A 7,628-nucleotide genomic window follows, 5' to 3' on the forward strand; every position below is an offset into this window, starting at 1 on the left:
CTTCCATTCCAGGGCTGAGCAGTCGCCGTGCACCATTGCGATGCGGACGGCTGGGCAAGCTGTGACTAGAAAAATGTTTTGCTGGAATTTTTTTCGGCCAGCTTGAATCCAGCTTGCAAAACCCTCGCGCTCGCCCTCCTCACCCTCCTTCGTGCTCCGGAGCCGGTGGCTTTGCTTTTCCTCTTCGGCCTTGGTGCTAACTCCTTGAGCTGGGGTAGCCGGGGCTGCCCGACCCGTCGCGGCTGCTGGAGAACAGCCCTGTGCTCCCGGTGCCGTGTCCCGGCAGCGCCAGGAGCAAAGCTGCGGTGGGAATACGAGGAAAGAGGGGCAGAGAGGAGGGGTGGAGGGTTGGAGGCAAGCTGCCTGCAAGCCCTGCCTGCCTCCATTTCCCTCCCTCCCGCTGCCTTCACCCTAGAGCTGGGGCCGGAGCAGTGAGAGACCCCAAGACATGCACGGTCCAGGCTACAGCTTGTGCTAAGTGCCTCCTAGTAGCCTTTGGCAAGGTGCTTGTGGGCTGTGGGAAGTACCAAACCCTTTTTACCTAAAGATTTGTTGGCTTGTTAATGCCAGGAGATTTTTCCTTGGTTTTATGCCACAGGATGGAGGTCCCTGGTCTTTGCCCCCATGACTCACCGCATCCCGGCTCACCGCATCCCGGCTCACCGCATCCCAGCTCACCCCCATCCCAGTTCACCCCCTCCCAGCTTACCCCATCCTATCTCCCCCTGTCCCGGCTCTCTCCCCTCACTGAGCTGCAGCCGTTCCCTCCTTCGGGGGTACCATATCCCCCGACGAAAACACCCTTCCCGGAGCATGGAGAGGAAGCCACCAGGGTGCTGGCAGTCACCCGGGGGGACACCCAGCCACTCTACGGCACCAGATAGTGTAATGTCACCTTTGAAACCACTCAAATAGGATTGCCTGGAAATTTTTATTATTCGGGGTCTCCAAGGATGAGCATGGCCAGAGGTGTCAGGCTCGGGGCTGCCCGTCCCTGGGGTTGAGGGAGATGAAAGTCCTGCCCGTCCCCGGCAGCGTGGCTGACAGGTTTACTTTGTTCCCTGGGCAAACGGCCCCACTGGGGCTCAGCGCTTTCTTGTCACTAATTTAATTTGGCAGAGGCCTCGCTGCGGGAGGAGTTGCAGGTCTGGGCACCTTCCCTGGCTTTTGGGGGCCCCTCCGAGCGTGGTGCTTGGGCACCCACTTGGCTTCAGAAGGGCGTATTGTGAGCTGGTGGGCACCGAGAACGCTGACCTCAGCATTTAAAGCTCTCTGATGCTGCTACCCGTAAAGGAGAGTCTTGATGCCATCGAATGTAGCGATACCATTAAACCGAGTTGGGAAGCATTGGATAGACTTAAAGAAACTTAGAATTAATGCAAGAATACACAAATATAATCAGTTGGACCACGGCTCCGTCTAGCCCAGCATCCTCTTCCCCATAGTGGTCCATAGGAGATGCTTCGAAAGAATCTAAATGCCATTGATGCCTGACCCTGCAGCGAGCAGTTCCGCAGCTCCTTCACATGCGGCATGGAAATCAAAGTACATTTTGGGGCGGGTTTGAACCTGCCACCTCCTAGTTTTGTTTGGTATCCAGTGTATCTGGGCTCCAAGGGATTGCGCTTTGTTTTTCAGAAGCTTTAATGGGCGAGAGGAAGCCGTGACTCAGCCGCTGATGAATCACTGCGGCTCCAGTTTACACGTCTCCCTGCTTGCTGCTGCCCCTCAAGCCCAGCAACCGAGTAAGCCCACACCAGACGAGCTCCCGTCACGTCATGGGATGTCAGTCTGAGCTCAGGCCTGGGACCAGGTGGAAATCAAATCCCACCTCCAGCCCCTGCTTTCCATCCGCCCTTTCCAAACTCCTTATTTCCCTGTGAGATCAAAGACTTCCCCACGCCGAAAAGCCCTCCTGATAACTTCCATTTCCTCCAAGGTCCCCTCAACCCCTAATTTGATTTGAAAAACACTACTAATTTTACATTGAAAATAGAAACAGCCTCTTGTTTCACCCTTGTTTCATTGGATTCAGCTGATTTATTTACCAGTTTGCCCCATTGCACAGCTGGGAGCTTCACTCCTGCCTTGACAATATCCAGCTGGTACCCAGGGCCGGCGTATTTGGGTTTTCCTCGGCAGGGTGGGATGGGAGGCGACGCGACAGCAGACATGGGCACACCTTTCTCCCCAGCTGCTTGCTCTGCTCTCCGGCTGTGATTTCTGTTTGCAGATGCTGGCCCAGCTTAAAGTAAGCAATGGAAAACTCTGCTCCCGGAGAAACATTCCTCTCATTTTTCCCCTATGCTTCTGCCTTTTTCCCCTCCCTCTCCCCCTCCCACAAAAAAAAAAGCCTGCAGTTTAAACACCAAAAATAAAGCACGCCTGGTCGTGGGCTGGATAAAAATAGCAGCCCTTGGTATTTACTTTAGCAGCAGCAATTGGCTTTCCGGCTTTGGAGGAGAACAGGAGCGGGAGGGGACGGTGGCCCCGGGGGCGGTGGGGGATAAAGACTGAGCTGGTGGTTTTGGGGCTGGCAGGCTCCGCGGCAGCTGCCCCCCTCCCCTCCTCTCCCTCGGCTGGGGCCTGCCAGGCTCTGTCCCCTCTGGGAAGGGGGAAGCCCTGGGGACGGGTTGGGCTCCGGTGTCCCAGTCCCACCTGGGTCCCACCGTGGTGCCGAGGCACTGGTTTGGGTCCGCTCTGAGTGCCTGGGGCTTGGTCCTGCACGGGCAGTGATGGGGGAAAGGCTGCTCTTAGGGGAACTGCCCCAAAACCCGTGAGGTTTTTTGGGGGTGCCTCTTCCTCAACCGTCACCTGGGAGGCTTTGGGGGCAGCTGGGCTTGCAAAGGTGGGTCCTGGGCTTGCAGAGGTGGGTCCTGGGTTTGCTGGAGCGTCCTCCGCTGGCGCTTAGGAGCGAGAAGGGGCTGGGGTGGGGGGTGAGGTGGGGTCCTTGGGTGCTTCAGCAAGTCCTGCTTAGTGCTTGTGTTGAGCAAAGATGGGGTACGGGGACCCGGCTGTGTTTGGGGAGGAGGGAGGGCGCGTGTGTCTGCGCCCGACGCAGAGAGCAAGGACGAGATGGCAGCTCGGGGTGCGTTCGGTGTGCGCTGCGGGGAGAAAAGTGGGGGGCTTGTTGTTGGTTTAGAGCTGATGATTGTTTTGAGCGTGTGTGTGTGTGTGTGTGAGCCTTCAGGAACTCCTTCCTGAGGAAATCCTACGGGCAGCGCTGGCGGCAGGAGTGGAGACGTGCCGGGAGGTGGGGAAAGCGCTGGGGCCGGGCGAGACCCGGCAGCGTGACGCGGTGCCTTCCCACTTCGGAACGGCGCAAGGACTCGTTCCGTGATGGCCAGGGGACGAAAACCCCTCGGGGAAGGGGGGTGCTGCTTCCCTTGGCATGGAAACGGGGCCCCCGGCAGCACCCTGCTGTCGCCTCCCACGGGCTGGGTCTGCGGGAGGTGTGAACCGGAGGCAGCGGAGCCAGGGATGCTCGGGCACCGGCCCGGGGACCGGCGCGTGCCCCCAGTCGTGGGAAGCGGCGGCTGGTGCCCCCTCCAGCAGCCGCTCCCGGGGTTTCCCGCGCTGGGTGGGTGTCGGAGCCCATCTGCCAAGGTTGCTCTTTAGGTGAAAAACCCGTCGCGCCGGCTGTCCCCTCCGGCGCGGCACGTCCTTCGGCTCAGCCCCGCCGTGCCCGGGAGCCACCCGCAGCCGTCCCTCGGTGCCCGCTCTCCCCAGAGCCCGGCTGAGGTGGGCGAGGACACCCAATCCCCTGCTTGTAACGACAAGCAGCTGCCAAATTATTATTCTTTTTTTTTAAAATGTGTTTATTATCCCCTTCCCCTCTGTAAGCCTCTCCCACGGGGGAAGCTGGAGATCTCCGGTGAGCTGACGTCCCCTGGCTCGGAGCCACGAGGGGATTTTTGGCTCGTGCCACCGGCGCGGGTGGCCGAGGCGTGCCCTGGTGCCGGGATGTTTTGTGCTGCCCTCGGGGCTTAGCTCCTGGCTGGGGCTGGGGACTATTTGACCCTTGCTCTTCGCAGTTCAAAGCCTTCCTCCTCCTCGTCTTGTCTGCTAATGGGGGCTCGGTGGGGAGGATGCAGCTGGGCGCCGGGGCCCCGGCTTGGTGGGGGCTCGCCCACCCCCGGGGGGGAGAACTGAGAGTGAAATGCAAATCGTGGCGGGTGAAAGAGGAAAAACACGCCAAAGGCCTTGCTCCTGGGGGTGTTTTGCTTCTGCCTGCCCCCGGCGAGGGAGAGCAAGTTCCTTTATTTGGAGGGGCAAAGGGCCGGGGGGAGAGGTGGCCTTGGGTGGCGGGTGAGGAACCGATACGAGATGGCGAAGGGGCCGATGCCGGCTGCTTTCGGCATGACTGGAGCGCGGCGGGGGACGTGGGACCGGGAGCAGGGCCAGAGCCCGTCCCCCGGAGCAGGGGGCCAGTGCTGCCCCTCCTGCCCCCCCCTTGCTGCCCCGACGTCCCCACCGGCAGCAGAAGGCAATCCAAAGGACTGGGAGGGAGAGAAGTGCCACTATAAGAAAGTCCCTAAGCGCAGCTAGGGCCTTGCCTCGAATATACTATATATAATTTTTTTTTTTTTTTTTGGTGGGGAAGGTGGTTGAAACAAGTTGGAAGCAGAAAAAAATCGCTGCATGTTGAGCCGTGGCTGTAGCGGAAGGAAGGGGGAATAAGCTGCCGGGCTGCTGTTCACAGCGCTCCTCATCCCAGGGAGAGGGGACAAATTAATGAAATTTAAAAGCCTTGTGTTTAGGTTTGATTAAAAGAGATAACTTTTTTTTTTTGTTTTTATACTCTGCATAATTAAGCTTTAGAGCTTGTAGCCACAGGAGTTGAAAATATAAAAATGGGAACGAGGGTTCTAAAGGGATGATGAGCACATCCAGGGTTACGAGGGAATTAAACCCCGAGAATGTTAAAGATGGTGCTATAAAAATCACATCCCGCAAGACATAAAGCAGCTGTGAATTCATGGGACGAGGATGCCCCTTCATCGACCTGCTCCAGCCTTCCTCCTGCAGGCATCGCACCTCCTCCCGCGGCGCTGCTTGCCCCCGGGCAAGCATTTCCCGTGTGGGTTTTTTGGGCTGAGGCTGCGGGGAACGCGTTGCTCTAGCTCCAGGTTTGGGCTGGACGCCCAACACCCTTGCTGAGGACCTTTGTACACCCTCCCGACGTTTGCTGGGGGAACAAAGTCCCCCGAGCCATCGCTCATGCAAGAAGGGGACTTTGGTAAGAGCGCTGTGATGAAACGTCTCCATACAAAGCGCAGACGGGGCGGGGGGGTGATGCTCCGCGGCGGCCGGCAGCGCCCGAAGAGGAGCGCGGCTGGAAACGCGCGCCGCCGCCGCGCGCGCCGCTGCGGGAGCGGGCCGCGGGTATAGGGATGGGTGTGAGCTGTGCGAGGGCAGCGGGGGCCAGAGCGATGAGGGTGGTGGGCAGCTGCGGTGGGTGGTGGGGCAGGAGCTCCCCAGGGGCTGGGGTGGTGGGGCAAAACACCTCCCTGGCCTAAGTCGAAACTTGGAGCGTTTAGGAAGGGGCTCGTGCCAGACCTCACCCCTTTCTCACCCTGTCTGAAGCACGGAGCTGGGCCACGGCTCTCGTTTTGGGAGGTCGGTTATGGTCCAGGGAGATGCTGCAGCTCCATATGCACCTGCCTTCTCCGGGTACCAACCTCCGAGTGGTGCGTGCCCACCTCTTGTGTCTGGTCACTGCAATGGGAAGACTGTGTTTCCTCCAGGTGAACTTTTTTGGGGGTGCTCTGCAGGCAACGGAGGTCCTGGGGGCCCCACTTGGCCCCAGAGGTGCTGACCAGGGTGTACAGTGGAGGGCACTGCCCTTCTCGAGGGGACCGTAAATAAAACCCACCGCATTGGGTCAACTGCTTGGCCAAGCAGGGCGAGACTGGGATGACAAGCACTGGTGCAGGCGATCCTTCCTCCCCATCCCAAACCCATCTCCATCCCACGACTCCTCCACACGCAGGGGAGAGCCTCTGGGCTTGCCTGAAGGGTTTTCCGTGGCATTGACTCCCTTCAGACATGAAAAAGGTCAAAAAGGTCATTTAATCCAGACAGTTGCTTCCATCAGGCTTCAGGCTTGGCTTTTTGCTGTGCTGGTGGCCGTGGCCGAGGTGGGGGATCCCCACGCTGACAACTTCCTTTTTTTTTTTTTTCCTTTTTTTCTCTCAAATCAGAGCAAGAAAGAGAAGTTGAGAAGCTGCCGCAAAGTAAATTCCCCTGTTTTGTCTCTCTGAAATTAAATTTAGAAAATATTGAAGCGGTCTGGCGGAAGAGCTTCTTTCAGGCTTTCTCACCCTGCCTGGCTACGTGTCAAACACGAAAACTTAAGACGAGGAGGTCTAAATAAAATCTGCGTGTGAAATGCGAGGAGACTTTCAAAATCCTCTGAAGTTCGTTCTTGTCCCAGGGATTTTGCTAAATCGATGTTGGGTTTTATTTTGTTTTCTGCTGGGAGTGTGTTTTGCTGGAAATAGGCTGGTGGCAGGAGGCTGCCTTGCAATTTGGATTTCAAGTGGGGCTTTCTTCGTGCTGGGAACAGATTGCTCTTTAAATCGGGAGAACAGCTTTAACTGAAGACTTTGGGGTCGTCTTGCTCTGCTCCCGAGCATTTACGCTGCAGCTTTGCTTTCTCTGGCTGCCAACTGCGGAGCCGAGGGCCCCTCTCGCTCATGGGAGCAGCCAAATTTATTAAGAAAACACCTTGAGAGCCTCTGGTCCAACCTGAAGCAGCCCTGGGGTTGGACCAGGTTGCGCAGGGCTTTCTCCAGCCTGGTCTTAAACACCTCCAAGGATGGAGGTGGCACCACCTCTTTGGGCAGCTTGCACCACTTCTGGGCTGCCCCCAGAACTTCTCTCCTCTGGGGTTTTTCTTTCATCCCAGTGGATGTGCGTTGTCTCTCGGCCGCTCTACTCCTCCCGGTCGGTGTTTCTCGGCGCGTGGCCTCTTCCAGCTGCCACTGGGCTCCAAACCGCCGAGCGAAAAGCCAAGCCTCGGTGGCCGACGGGCTTCAGGCGCGAAGGCACCTGAGCTCCAGCGGGGCAGGAGGGCGAGAGCACGCGAATCCCTGCTAACGAGCTCCCCGTGCCGCGTCTTCCATGGGATAAACCAGGATTAGGGACAGGGGACGCGCGTCCCTGCTCGGTGTGGGGTCGGGGCTGTGATGCTGCTGGACTTGGACGTGCCAGGACCCCGCTCCCACCTCGCGCCCGGACAGGCACACGGCTCGCTCCTTCGGTATCTTTTATTAATGTATAGAAAATGCATTAAAAAAAGGAACTATACATAGCCTAAGAGCGGTCAGGACTAAAAATACTAGTTAACAATGGTTAACAAGCGTTGATCCCATTCTCCGAGCTACGTTTTCATTACAGGGTGGGGAGGGTTGTTTAATATATTATTTATTTATATTATTTATTTTATTTATGCATTTATTTGCTTTTATCTTCCCCCTCATTTGGTTGCGTTGGTTTGTGTTTGAGTTCATCAGAACCCGTCCAAGGCATTTCGTTGCCTCCGTTCTTCCTTCTTATTAACGGGTTTTAATTTTTGTAAGGTAATAAACACGATTCCAGGGCAACACCTGTACACAGCGGGGCTG

This window comes from Phaethon aethereus, assembly GCF_964289735.1.
Source record: "Phaethon aethereus genome assembly, chromosome: 8".
Taxonomy (NCBI): domain Eukaryota; kingdom Metazoa; phylum Chordata; class Aves; order Phaethontiformes; family Phaethontidae; genus Phaethon; species Phaethon aethereus.